Source organism: Engystomops pustulosus, chromosome 9 (genome assembly GCF_040894005.1).
Source record: "Engystomops pustulosus chromosome 9, aEngPut4.maternal, whole genome shotgun sequence".
Classification (NCBI taxonomy): Eukaryota; Metazoa; Chordata; class Amphibia; order Anura; family Leptodactylidae; genus Engystomops; species Engystomops pustulosus.
In genome coordinates this window covers 37,805,752-37,819,010 of record NC_092419.1, presented here as the reverse complement: position 1 = coordinate 37,819,010, position 13,259 = coordinate 37,805,752, and the positions used below count along the sequence as shown (strand labels likewise).

Here is a 13,259-nt window from a genome sequence, read left to right as displayed (position 1 = left end):
GGTATTAAAGTCTTTTTGTAGGTCATGCTTGGTGTCAAGAGCGCTGCCTTACAAGGTAACTAAAAGGCATAGTTTTCAATATCCCATCCTAGAAAACTTATTTGCATATTTTTCTAGAATTCCCTAGCTGAGCTTCCATGGCTATAAGTCTCCACACACCTACACGGCGAACTTAATTAGCAGTCTCCGCAAGGAGAACTTGTGCTTCCCGACTTTAGAACCTTATGACATCTTGCTGAAATTCTTTGAATCTAGGTCTGGAAGGTGTAACCTTTGTGTCAAATGATTGTAACACCCGACTAACCAAAGGATACATCAATATCCTAAAATAAATGTTCCATGGCAGCAGAACAATATGTGTCTATGTGTTGTACAGGAAAGCTAAATGTTATGTGACTTGTTTCTCCTAGAAGAAATATGTCACTCCTAATCAATTGATATTGACCTTTTCTATTCATAGCACCTTATCATGGTCATTTATGCAGGTTAAGAGTTAGAGACAACAAAATAGTATTTTTTGAATTCATTAGTAAACAATTTACATTCTGTTAACATCTTTCCAAAAGATGTTCTCCATTTCTACTTGTTTTAAGGCAACCAAATAATATCTACAGCTCTCAGATCGATTTTTAATTAAAAGGAAATAACACAATTTTCTGGCTTTAAAAAAATCCTGGTGAAATTTGTTAAATCAACATTTTTAAAATATATTTTTCAATATTTAAAAATCTGAGGTTTCTATTAAGTTCGAAAAAGAAGTGCATTTAAAAACAGTTTATTGAATTTCAGAAAGCTGATAACTTATGGTAACACATTTACAGTAATGCAAAGATTGGCATATGACGAGAAGGAACAAGAACTTGCTGATATTTTTCCACATAAAAAGAGGAAATGCCTCCTAGTAATGACCTTTAAAAATAAAAAATAAACATTATTATCTTCTGTATTTACAGCCTTGACCTTATGATGGGAAATTCATGTTCTGTCGAATAATAGTCTCCAAGTTTTATGATTTCACACCAAGCACAAAGTCAAACTTAGCAGTATTAGTTGTAAATATATTATCATTCTGCAAAGATCATTAACATTCACAAACATCGTTTCCCAAGGGAGATCTGGTAGTAATTCTTTACACACATTCTACACAATGTATTATATATTGCAGCAGCTTTAGGCAGGTTTGGAAAAATGTTAGAATGCATTAAAAAATATAAGAGTTAATAGTTAAAGGGGTATTCATATATGGGCATTCACATTTAATTAACTTAATTTGCCATATGTAAACATTTCTTCAATTGGATGTTATAAAAAAATGTTCCTCTGTGAAGATAATTTTTCATAAATGTTGTCATGTTGATCCTTAGAAACAAGATAGCTTCCTCAGTTACGACCACCCCGCACTCTGGCAGCGGTGGCCTGACATGCACTGTTGAGTCCTGTCTGACCACCAGGATTCAGCAATCATTATGACAGGACGGCTGTGGGACATACAGTAACTCCTCGAGCATTTAATATTCAGAGACTTTTTGTTTCCTTTTGCAAACCCTCCAGCAGAGGTGGCCATATCCAAGGAGTCAGTCTTGTTTCTAAGGGACCATATGACTACATTTATGAGTATTTATCTTCACACAGGAACATTTTTTTAAATAACATCTAATTGAAAAAATGTTTAAGCATGGCAGATAAATAAAACTGAATGTGAATGCCCAGATGAGAATACCCCTTTAATTTATTTCAATCAACAACATGCTATGAATAAACAGTGGGGGAATAAAAATAAAATCAATATTAATTGTCATCACCATTTATCTTGTAGACAGCAGTAAATGTTTTAGGTTTGCTTGCTCATGATTTTTTAAGTGATTTTTGATGAACAGACCGCATAATATTTAGGTTTGGATGAGGGCAATCCAACCCTAATTTAAAAAATTCAGTTTGAATCCGTTTTCGGGTATCGAAGGGACCCAAACCAGTAACTATTGCTATTGGTGCTGGCAATGCTTTTAAACTCTTGTTGGGGATCAACAATTGAACAATCAGTGATTGACTTTGTGGTTCAGGTCTGCTCAACACTCCTTGTCAGGGAGATTATTCCAAACATCTTAAAAAATTAACCACTGATCTTCAGTGGGTTTTATAGTGACCAGAAGTGAAACTTCCCAGTGCTCACAAATCTTTGTGTGCTGTATCATTTGTGTGCAAACACTTTCTGTTGAAAGCTCAGCCAAAAGTTGATCAGAATTTGCCTGGCTTTAACTCAAAAGCAGCCCTTGTTTATCATACTGAAGATTGTGTTAGTAGGGCTTCCTGCTCTTGCCATTTATCTTCTCTCCCTGGAAGTCACAATGACTATTATTCCTCAAAGCCATTGTATTTCTAAATAGTGACATCACTGCAAAAAAAAAGTATTGGAAATACTATAGTGAAGTATAGAATTGATGGATTACAGTTCTTCAAGCATTTTTATTTAGATTCAGTAAAGAAGAAAAAGCTGCATCTGGATGCATTCATAAAAGAGAAAAACTTAAAAGAAACCTACCATCAGGAATACACTAACTGAAGTATCCTTAAAGGCAAATTCCTTTTTTCCGTCTAAGCGCTACATTGCCTTTACCTGAAGTCTTACCTCCCGGTGTGGAAAAGCAGTGAACTTCGGCTATTCAACCTGTTTCCATGCATGCGCAGTAACTTTCTGCTCAGTGCCACGAGCTGGAAGGTGCTGCGCATGCCTGGAAATAGGCTGAATAGCCAAAGAGCACAGTGAGGCTGCCTCTGGAGATGAGACTTCAGAATCTACAGGGATGTGGGGCCGGGCTACTCCAAAAGGTAAAGCATATACAAAACCATACACAAAAGGTAAAGCTTTTATTTAGTTAGTTAGGAAGAAAATATAAGGTAAAGACAGTGTAGGTCTACGATGGAACAAACAAATCTACCAGCATGGATTCCTCAGTTAGTGTAGGTTTCCTTTAAAGTTTGTCCCTTTCACTGCTAATGGCACATTCTTATTCCTTCCAATGAGCTGTAAAATTGATTACCTCTTGCCTCCTCTTCCTTTGCCTGTCCAGGAACTCCATCATCTTTTTGTCTCAAAAATGCAGCCTGAATACAACAATTGTGTGCTCAACAGTTGGGACATGCTCATTGTCAAATTACACTTTCTTCTTTCTACAGACTGCCTAGATAAATGTAGGTATCAGGTCACGTACGGTCTCCTAGCAACCAACCACACAAAGGGGTCAAATACGTGGACATCGGAGAGACACCCGTTTTTTTATGAGTCTATAGAAATTATTGGGACTCAATGGTCAGGAAACCATAGAAAATAATGTGAATGTGTGGGATCTGTAAACAAATTTCTAGCACATGCCCATAAAATACTGCCATGAAGGCTAATATTGTGACCATGCTCTATGCTCTAATTTACCCATCTCCTAGTTTTAAAATTAGGAGAATTAATTATTATTATATTTTTTATTGCAACCAACCAAATATGCAAGGGCAAACATACCTATCACCACAAAGGACAAAGAAAAACAACCAGTGGTAGCTTTAGGTAGCTTAAGATTCACATTGTAGTTTATGTACAGCAACTGAATGATTCTAAGTACATCTTTTATAGGGAGATAGTTATTTGCCAATGGCCGCACTTTGCTTTTTCAGATTCTAGCTAATGGCTTGTCTTTCATGTATATTAAGGTTTTGAAGGTCAGGGCAGTCTATTTCTGTGATTCGTGTGCATTTAACCTTTTGAACCATTTTAAAGCATGTTTTATAGTATGTTGTCTCACCTTATAACTACTCGGAAGCTTAACACCAACATCTTTTTATCCCTTTGATAACACTTTCTTTTCCATCTGTAAATAGAAAATTAACTTTTTGAGTGTTGAACATCTGAAAATACAGACTCAGTATTTTTTTTAAATACATTAAATAAAAAAAAAAATAGAACTCTTCGTGATACTTTAGTAATAAATCATTTCTGATGGTAGACTATTTAGGGTTTGACAAATTAAATTTCTGTCCTCAAGTCAACTCCTCTCTTCTAAGCAGTTCTCTATCTTTTTGGATGTGTTCCATCCTTGCATTAAACATTTTGTGCTTGCAGCAGACATTTTGGCATTATTTCTAAATCTTTTTCAAAACATTGACACTTTTTGTTCTTGTTATTGACAACAAATGGGTTATTGTTTTGAGTGGTGTATTTTATATTAATGCTTGCATAAATTGCAGATCACATTTAAAAAAATGGTTACACATTTTTGTCACATGTCTTTACTAATTACTAATGAATAGTGATGAGATGACCCGCGAAAATCAGGTTCGGCCAAACTCACACAAACCCAAATGAGAAAAATCTGTTTGAGACTAGTAACATCCATGATCGGTATTTTTTAAATGCTGCATTTAAAGAGGACCTGTCACCTAAATTTTCGGCACTAGGAGCTGCTTGAACAAACGCCGCAGTGTTATAGTGATAGCGTTGCCGGAAACCTCCGGTAACACTATCAAACCCTGCAGTGGGGCAAGTGGTCCAATGTATTCATGAGGGGGGCGGTCAGAGGCGCTGCCACGCCCCTAGCCACGCCCCAACCCCACCCGCTCATGAATACGTCAGACAGCTTTGCGAGCTGTCCGACAATTACACTATACCCTGATGCAGTGTTAGATAGCATTACCGGAGGTTTCCGGTAACGCTATCACTCTAACACTGTGGCGTTTTTTCAAGCACTAGGAGCTGCTTACTTTAGTAAACAGCTCCTAGTGCCAATAAATTGGATGACAGGTCCTCTTTAAATGATTGGAGCTATTTATATGTTGCCATTAAATTATTGTAGCCACGTGCAGTTGGAGTCGCCGACGTGCATGCGCTCCATCAAATGAAATGCCTCCTGCTGCTTTGTCAGCGGCATTTAAAGTGTTAACACTGTTGATCTAAGGCAGAACTGATCTCAGGCATTACAGGTGATCCCAGTGAAATTCTAATAAAGTTGGGGAACCAGTCTGGGAGAATGTAACTAGTAAAGTTTGATAACACCACTACTGAATCCTCTTACAAAACAAAACCTATTATTGATGTCTTTTCTCTACTGACCACACCCAAATTAAGGAGGTATTTTAGCAGGTTGGCAGCGTAAACTCTTCCGATCGGAAATAACTTTCTACCCAAAAATCTATCACTCTGTACCAAGTACTTTGTACCGACTGAAACTCCTACTATAGCAGGTGTACAGCAGTGGTAAGGTGGCTAGTTTATATATATTCATCACAATGGAGTAAAAACATATGTACAATATATAGCAAAGTAGATAAATAAAACAATATGAGCCTTTTCAGGTTAAAAATAATGAATAAGTCTACATGCACACTGCCATGGCACATGGCAGCGCGCAGGGAGATGAGGAAGAGGTGAACGCTGTTCACCCCCGCCCCTCTCCATAGGGTTATATGGCGCACAGCGCTGTATGCCGTGAAAAGATAGCACATGTGACACGTGTGCGGCACCATACCTCTCCTGTAGGCTGTCGAGCACCCATTGACGTCTATGGGGGCCATATATCAGCCATATATACGTCGGGCGTATATGCGGCAGTGTGAATGAGGCCTAATACAGTATATTTATAAAATTGGTTATCAGTATCAAAATTTAGCTTTCCCACTGATCAACTGTTCCCATAAGCTGATAAAACAAGGAGAAAGCTCCATTGTCTGTGTGGTGCTCAAACCAGGCTACTGCAGATCAGCTCCCATTCCTTCATGTGCCACTCTAAATACAGAGATTAAGCACATAAATGTGAACATGAATTATTTCTTAGTATGCATGTAATCGTTTGCTGATTAATATCAATGAGTTCCTCTTTGGCCAGTTACAACTATAGATATCTGGGATTTTTTGTTTACCTTATATACAGACACAACTCTATTTATCTGCGAAAAACATGAAGCTCGGGATACACCTCTATTTATATGAAGACAATATCCTTGTAGAGTAACATGTTTAGGAATATTCTCCAGGGCTATTTTTAAACCACAATGCCTAAATATTACATTTGCTTTTGAAATGATTCCAAGAATCGGAGATGGATAGGTTTCATGATAGAAACTGGCAGCTAGAACTCTATATAGTCTCCAAAGACATATTAAGAGTTAAGTTAACTTTCATTAATCTTTTTTTGGCATGTGTCTAGCCATTAATACCCTCCAGAACACATTTTCTTCCCAAGAATTGAAATCTGAGAAGCACCATAATGTATTAATACTTATAAATATTACTCAGTCCTGTTTATGGTGAGAATTTGTTACTGAGAACGGAGAGCAGCTTAGTCTTCGCAACATCTGGCAAATCAAGTGTTAAAAATGTGATTTGCAATTAAGTATTGATTTAATCCGAAACCAAGAAATAAACCCAAGCTGCGGTAATTTTGTGTGGCTCACTGTTTTGGATTTGTTCTTTAATATAGGATAAAATTACTTTCCTTCTCCCTGTTGTGTACTTCTGCTGACTGAACGACAAGGAGGATGGAGCGAGGAGCACACCCGGGAAGATTTATTTTCCAATGCTACTGATTTTGCCTGGCATAAAATATCCGGCCTCTATTTACCTGATGTAACTGAGCTTTTGTTCATCATAAATCTGTGGTTTGTTCCATTAGATGTTTCACTATGCAGGTGCGTTGAATGTAATTGCAGCAATTTGATCTTTTTTCTAATTTTAATATGACTTGAGGACAAATACTGCTTAACTTGTTTCTGTGGTTGGTAAAACATTTGACAAGACTTGATTGAGCCTTGTTGAGATAATATAAGAATTACTTTGTTCAGGACTATTGGGAGACTGTCAATTATGGCGGAGGCATGGATTCTAATAATCATGTATGCTATTTCTTTATTTCCTCTGTGGTGACTCTACAAGGGAATGGGATCCTTGCTAACATATTCCGTGAGTAATTGGGTAGGATCCTTCTAGTAAAAAAGATTGACAGAAAGGAGCAACTGCTCTAAATAGTAAAAGTGAGTCTTACTTCTTGGTTATCATTACTTAAAGGATCATCCTTAAAGGAAACCTACCACCACAAATCTACCTATAAAGGTAGATCGGGTGGTAGGTGAATCAATGGGATGAGAGGATAGCCCTTTTAAGGGCTAATCCTCACGTCCCCGCACTTTTTTGGAAACTTTTATTACCCTAATATGTAAATTTTGTTATGCGGCTACTGGGGCGTGGAGTAGCCACATCTGAGGTTACACGAGGCGGCTACTCCACGCCCAGGTAGCCACTTTACCCCTCCTACTCACCATCTTCGGCGAGCAACTGCTCGTAGCTGCGCGCCCTCGTCCGATGATCCTGCCATCTGCGCATGCGCAGAACAGCAGGCCCGTGCCTGCGCGGTCACTGCTCCGAAGCCGGGGCTGCACAGGCGCAGGCCTGCTGTTCTGCGCATGCGCAGACGGCAGGATCGTCGGACGAGGGCGCGCAGCTACGAGCAGCTGCGCGCCGAAGATTTTGAGTAGGAGGGGTAAAGTGGCTACCGGGGCGTGGAGTAGCCGCCTCATGTAACCTCAGATGCGGCTACTCCACGCCCCAGTAGCCGCATAACAAAATTTACATATTAGGGTAATAAAAGTTTCCAAAAAAGTGCGGGGACGTGAGGATTGGCCCTTAAAAGGGCTATCCTCACGTCCCATTGATCCATCTACCACCTGATCTACCTTTATAGGTAGATTTGTGGTGGTAAGTGCCATTTAAATTACAATGAACTCAATTTAATACATTTAATGAGTTCTTCTCTGAAACAAGCTATGGCACAAACAAAATGAAAGTGGGTGGCAATAGCTACTGGCCACCAAGAGAAACAACTGCTTTTAATTTTTGGATCGCAAAAGGAGATATCCATTAGAAATCCCACCAAAATTGATGACATGCTGTGGGGCTGGAAGTCACTGGAGATTTTAGTCTGAACACATGGTTTAAAGTTTTCATGTCATCCTCAGTAACACTACATCCACATTTTAAATGAAAGAAGGAAACTATCCAAAATATTATTCAGCCATCACTCCAACACAGTGAAGTTTCTAATGTCAACATCTTTTTTTATTGCTCTGGTAAAGAATAAATACTAAAAGTATTAGTGAAAACACACCTTTACCCCTCATGTGATTTTCTTCTATTCTATATGATTTTTTTATATTCCTCACACTCTTAACTTGCACTCTAAACACCAATCTGCTCTGGTCAGGGGCTATCTTGCTATTTAGATTTTTCTGTCTTTGTGCCCTAATTTCAATCCCATGATTCCTCTGCACAGCATCACATTGACTAACTATTACTCCCTTACTTACCTTAGATTTTTTTCATTAGTAGTAACTCTGATTGAAAGTTATTTCTACCCTGTGGACAGCCTGCCTGGTGCAGAATAGGTAGTTTCATCATAGAAGAAGCAAGATTGTGCCTTTTTGAGAAAAGAGAAAGCCTTTTAAATCCCATTAGGTCACATGACAAAGTGTCCCGGGAATGTTCAAAACAAAGCATTAACCAAACAAGCAAGTTAATCCTAAAATTAGATATTATAAACACTTCTTCAGATGAATGCTTGGACCATATTATAGATTCAATGCTCACAACAATATTACCGGTTCTTGTAGAAGAGCCTTTACAAGGGCATAAACCCCTTTTGTAGACCCATACCAGTGTGTGCATAGTCATATATTCATTTTGTTATTCCCAGATTTAGTTCCGATGGGAGCACCGCTATGTGCATGCTCATCAGCACTGAACCCGGAGCTACTGTGCATGCCAATAGCTCCGAGTTCATGTGATGTCCTTGAGTTCATGTGATGACCTTTTCTCATAAACTATCCACTTTGTGGAATAAAACTGATAATGACTATTGTTGTTAATGTGAGAGATGGGCACAAAAATATATAAACAGATGTGGCACTGGCAGGTATGACTAAGAGTCAAAAGTATGGCATGAAACGAGTTACTTGTACATAGTTTTTCCATCATTATGGATTTTTATTGGAACATTTAAATGGCTAAAACACAGTGTTTGGATTTTAACATGGGCCAAATACTTACTCTACAAGCCACTGCCAGAAGCAAAACTTTTCCTCTGTCTGCAGTACAAAAATATATGAACAGTTGTGGCACTGGTTAATGTAACTCTTTAAGGGCCATTTTTCTTTCCTACCTAATATTACAGACTCAGTTAGCATATCTGGTTAATGGGTTAAACAAGTCATATTAACCACAGCTACTTTGCAAACAGGTTATACTTTAATAATTGTCCTATGATTCAGACCTTCTACATTATTGCTAAAATATTAATAATGATCCACCCACTAAATTCCAAAAATGGGAAATCAATACATTTTTACTATATTTTCAATAGGTTTTTTTTATCCATTTAAAGAACTACCAAATAATAAGTTATATAAAAGGGGTATGTTTCACTTGTCAACCAGTTTTAATCTAGAAATCAAGACCATTTCTATGCAGTTCCATTAATGAAGGATTCGTAATGTTTGAAAGATTTGTCTCTAAAATAAATAAGTGAGTTATGTGAAGGTCAATTTTGCTTCATGTTACTTTGAAAACATCTAAAACGTATCCTAGGTCTCCACAAATGCCATTCTAACAAGCTCTGCTAAGACTGGACTTGTTGCGACTCTGGCAATGTTTTGTTTAATAAGCACCAATATTTTCCATGAAATAAGAATTATTTCTTGTATTTTTTAATTTGTTATTTCTTCTAAAAGTGGGGGCTGCCTTTCAGTGTAGCTAAAAGAGGCATTGTTTTCCTTGTCCAAATATTTAAAATGTATTTGCATGTTTCCCAGTGGAGCATCAATGGCTATAAGTCTCCACACACCTTCAAGGCGGTCTTAAATGGCAAAGTCTCAAAAGCCTCTGACTCAGTCAAACCAGTTCCCGACGCTGTACTACAGAGACACTGCCACATCTAAACAGCGCTCTCTACAGCTGGTAATCTGTTCCTTCGGTTTAACTTTAATAGCACATCATGTCATTAGGCTTTTTGAAAGTCATGATTGATGTTAAAGGGCTGCCTCACAAGGTCCCAAAAGAAGGCATTGTTTTCCTTTGCATATGTGTATATTTCTGAAAAGTATCAAAAGAAATCATCAACTAGGAACTAGCAGTCCTTTTTCTCACTGTGATTTTGTCTAACACATTGTATTCATCACTTTATGGGAAAAATAAGAGAAGAAATGACAATGTAGGTTTTTGTTAAAATATACAATACTGTAATATGAAAAATAACCATTGCATCTTCTCTTACCATTGCATTACCCATCAGAACAACCTCGCTAAGAAACCTTTCCATGCAGAGGTATAACAGAAATCCACCATAGGAAAAATATTCAAAGTTCCATATTGGAAGCATTGCTTATATATAAGAAATAATTTATAATATGGTGCTGTATTGAAGGCCAATAAAAAAGTATGCAAAATACCTGCAGCTCTATAGTATATAGAAGTGAGTGTAGAACAACAGGGAGTTGTGTGATTTCATACAGGCTACTTATAAATTGATCTGCTGTATACATGAGGTCTTATTAAGCTTTAAGTTTCTTTTGAAGCATAGAGTTTTACACTTCCTTCCTTTATCATATTATTACTCTTGCTCCTATTTCATCTTCTGTCACAATTAAACTTAGAAATATATTTTAAAATGTTCTCTTTATTTCCCACGGGATTAGATATATATTTCCATCTATCCTTCTTCTTCTCACAGTCATATATAAGGTTATTAAAAAAAATAATAAAAAGGAATAGTTTTCACTCCCATTCAAGCACACATATTAAAGAGAATCTGTCATCAATATTAACTATACAAAGCTGCAGTGCTATGTTTTGACCCTGGAGTTCTGTGTAACTATAGCTGTGGGTGTGTTGTGAGTAGCAAGAGGACAGTGAACATGCTATTTTACTCCAGGATTGTAGCTGGACTACTGTAGTTGGGGTATTGGTATGTGAGATCTCTTGAATTCACTTCTGCACAGGTTTCCATCTGGCAACCGTTTACTTACTTAGGTCACCTTATTCAATAGTTGCTTCCAGTTTAGGCATGGTCATCACTGCCGCTACCTGCATGATTCCGCAGCAACCTCAGTGCTAGTCACCTGTCTGGAGCATCGCTGGTGTCTGTGATTGACTTTAGTGTTAACCAGGCCTGAATACACTGCTGATCTCATATGGGCCAAATAATTAGAGCGGGTGCAGCGGCCAGCGCTAGAAACAAAGCAACAGGGGAAGTTGGTGCAAATTAATAAGATTAAAATAAAACCCTTCATTGACTGCTGCAATCTAGTTAATATTTCACCTTTTCATATCATTCATTTTTATTGCTTTGTAGATCGTTTTTCAAATGTGATGGATAGCCAAACATCAGCTGTTGTGTGATTCTGGGTGACACTGTCCTGAGTGATAGGTTGGGGGCAGTTTGCAGGCCTTAATTCTCATGACAAGTTCCACTTTTGATTGTATACTGAACTGGGGCCCTGATCAGAGCTGCATTTTAAACCCCTGACTGACTGGGTAGTCGTAGTCAAACGGGCACACAATTGAGCAAGGACTATTCATTATCTAAAAAAATGATAACAATAATATGTTCTGATGGTGAGATTGTGAGCAAATTGTTCCATTTTCTACAGGGACTCTCCAGCAAGCTATTTCTTTCTATGCAATACCACAGTAAACAAAAATCAGCATTTTCAAATAGCAGTCAAATGCAATTCGTTTTGTTATCTGGTGGCTAATTTATTAATTGCCTGATTGATATAAAACCAGAAAATTTCATTAAAGGGAATCTGTCACCACATTTTTCACAAATACCGCTAGAGGCAGGTTCCTATAGAGCCATATTAGCTAACTGACTAAAAATTGTTTCCTTCACATCGCCATAAAATCAAAGTTATAAAATTGTCGAGTGGGGGGCATGGCCTGATGTCATATCATCAGGGTGACAGCATCTCAGGCCCTTAGTGTCCTAACATTAGTAAACTACACTATGCACATTTCTAACCACATAAAACACAGAATGCCTGCATGGACTTCTAATCCTCTACGTGCATTATGCTTTCATTTCATGTGCTCAGATATATGCATGGTGTACAGTTTGTTAGGAGGCTGAAAAACCTGTTATGATGTCACCCTGGTCACATGACATTACTGCTACATGCTGAGAATGCATGGGGATGGGGATTAACTAAAAGAAGGGTGTCAGTTAATTACTAGGGCTCTATGGGACTCTGGGACTCTGTAAAATCTGGCACTTGTGAATTTTACTTGGTTGTAAGCTTAAATCACAATGTTATACTATGCATTAATGTACTTTGGTGTGCTTCATAGTGCTGCTATTAAGTTCAAAGGGAATTTTATCAGGAGAGAAATATGTTATATTCTCAACTTATTTTTTAGATTTTTGCTTTTCCATTAAAGCTCTAAGGTTGTGAAGAGTGCCTTTAACAGTGTCACAACAAATATCTCAGGAAAATTGCAGAAGACCAAGATCATCGGCCAACAACCCATAAATCTATTCAATTACAGGGATATGCTCGGTAACTGAACTCGAAAATATTTTGAGAAATGTTTGTCATTTTAATGGAACATCAAATAGCATAGACAAATGCAGTACTAGGTGAAATAACAATAAAGAATACAGACTATTCAAAATCAAGGACATTTTATGGCGTAAAAGCACCTGACTACTGGAAGCTCATAGCCACTGTTACCTTGGGGAATCAATTACCATTCACAGAATTGTATTACAGCTCACAAAGTGTATCACAAGCTGACAAAGTAATTGAAAGGAAGTATTCATATCACCAAAAATGTTGAAAAATAAAACGATTTCATAAGTTTATGCCTACAGATTTGCTCTGATGATGGTTGAAAGAAGTATCCAACTGAGAGACAACAACAACCTCACATTTACCTGAGGGGAGAGATTGTGGAGCAGCTCAGGGCACAGTCCCTGGAGAACTTTTAAGTGAAGAATTTTCTCTGTTGCACTTGAGAAAACAGGACCTGCTTAGGGGATTAAAGTTAGTTTTTACTGAGATAATTTGGTAAAACCATATCCAATTATATGTTTTAGCTCCTGTGCCTTGTCCCATATAATGGTTTCAACATGTAACACTTTTAAAATACAGGCAGTCCCCTACTTAAGGGCACCCGATTTACATACGACCCCTAGTTAAAGACGGACCCCTCTGCCGACTGTGAACACTGGTGA

The 13,259-nt window shown here is 37.8% G+C and overlaps 1 long non-coding RNA gene across 3 annotated transcripts in view; it reads right to left on the bottom strand.

Annotated features, from left to right (window-relative positions):
- Positions 1 to 8,433, bottom strand: part of LOC140077614 (uncharacterized) — a 105,956-nt gene extending 97,523 nt beyond the window's left edge. Inside the window, exons 1-3 of one of the 3 annotated variants that reach the window (XR_011849799.1) lie at positions 8,341 to 8,433; positions 3,792 to 3,857; positions 2,062 to 2,392 (exon numbers count right to left, since the gene is read on the bottom strand). This is a non-coding gene — a long non-coding RNA (uncharacterized lncRNA). Of the gene's footprint in view, positions 1 to 2,061; positions 2,393 to 3,103; positions 3,180 to 3,791; positions 3,858 to 8,340 lie in introns of those variants that run through there. The other 2 variants (XR_011849800.1, XR_011849798.1) reach the window with 2 other exon arrangements.
- Between the last annotated feature and the right edge of the window lie 4,826 nt (positions 8,434 to 13,259).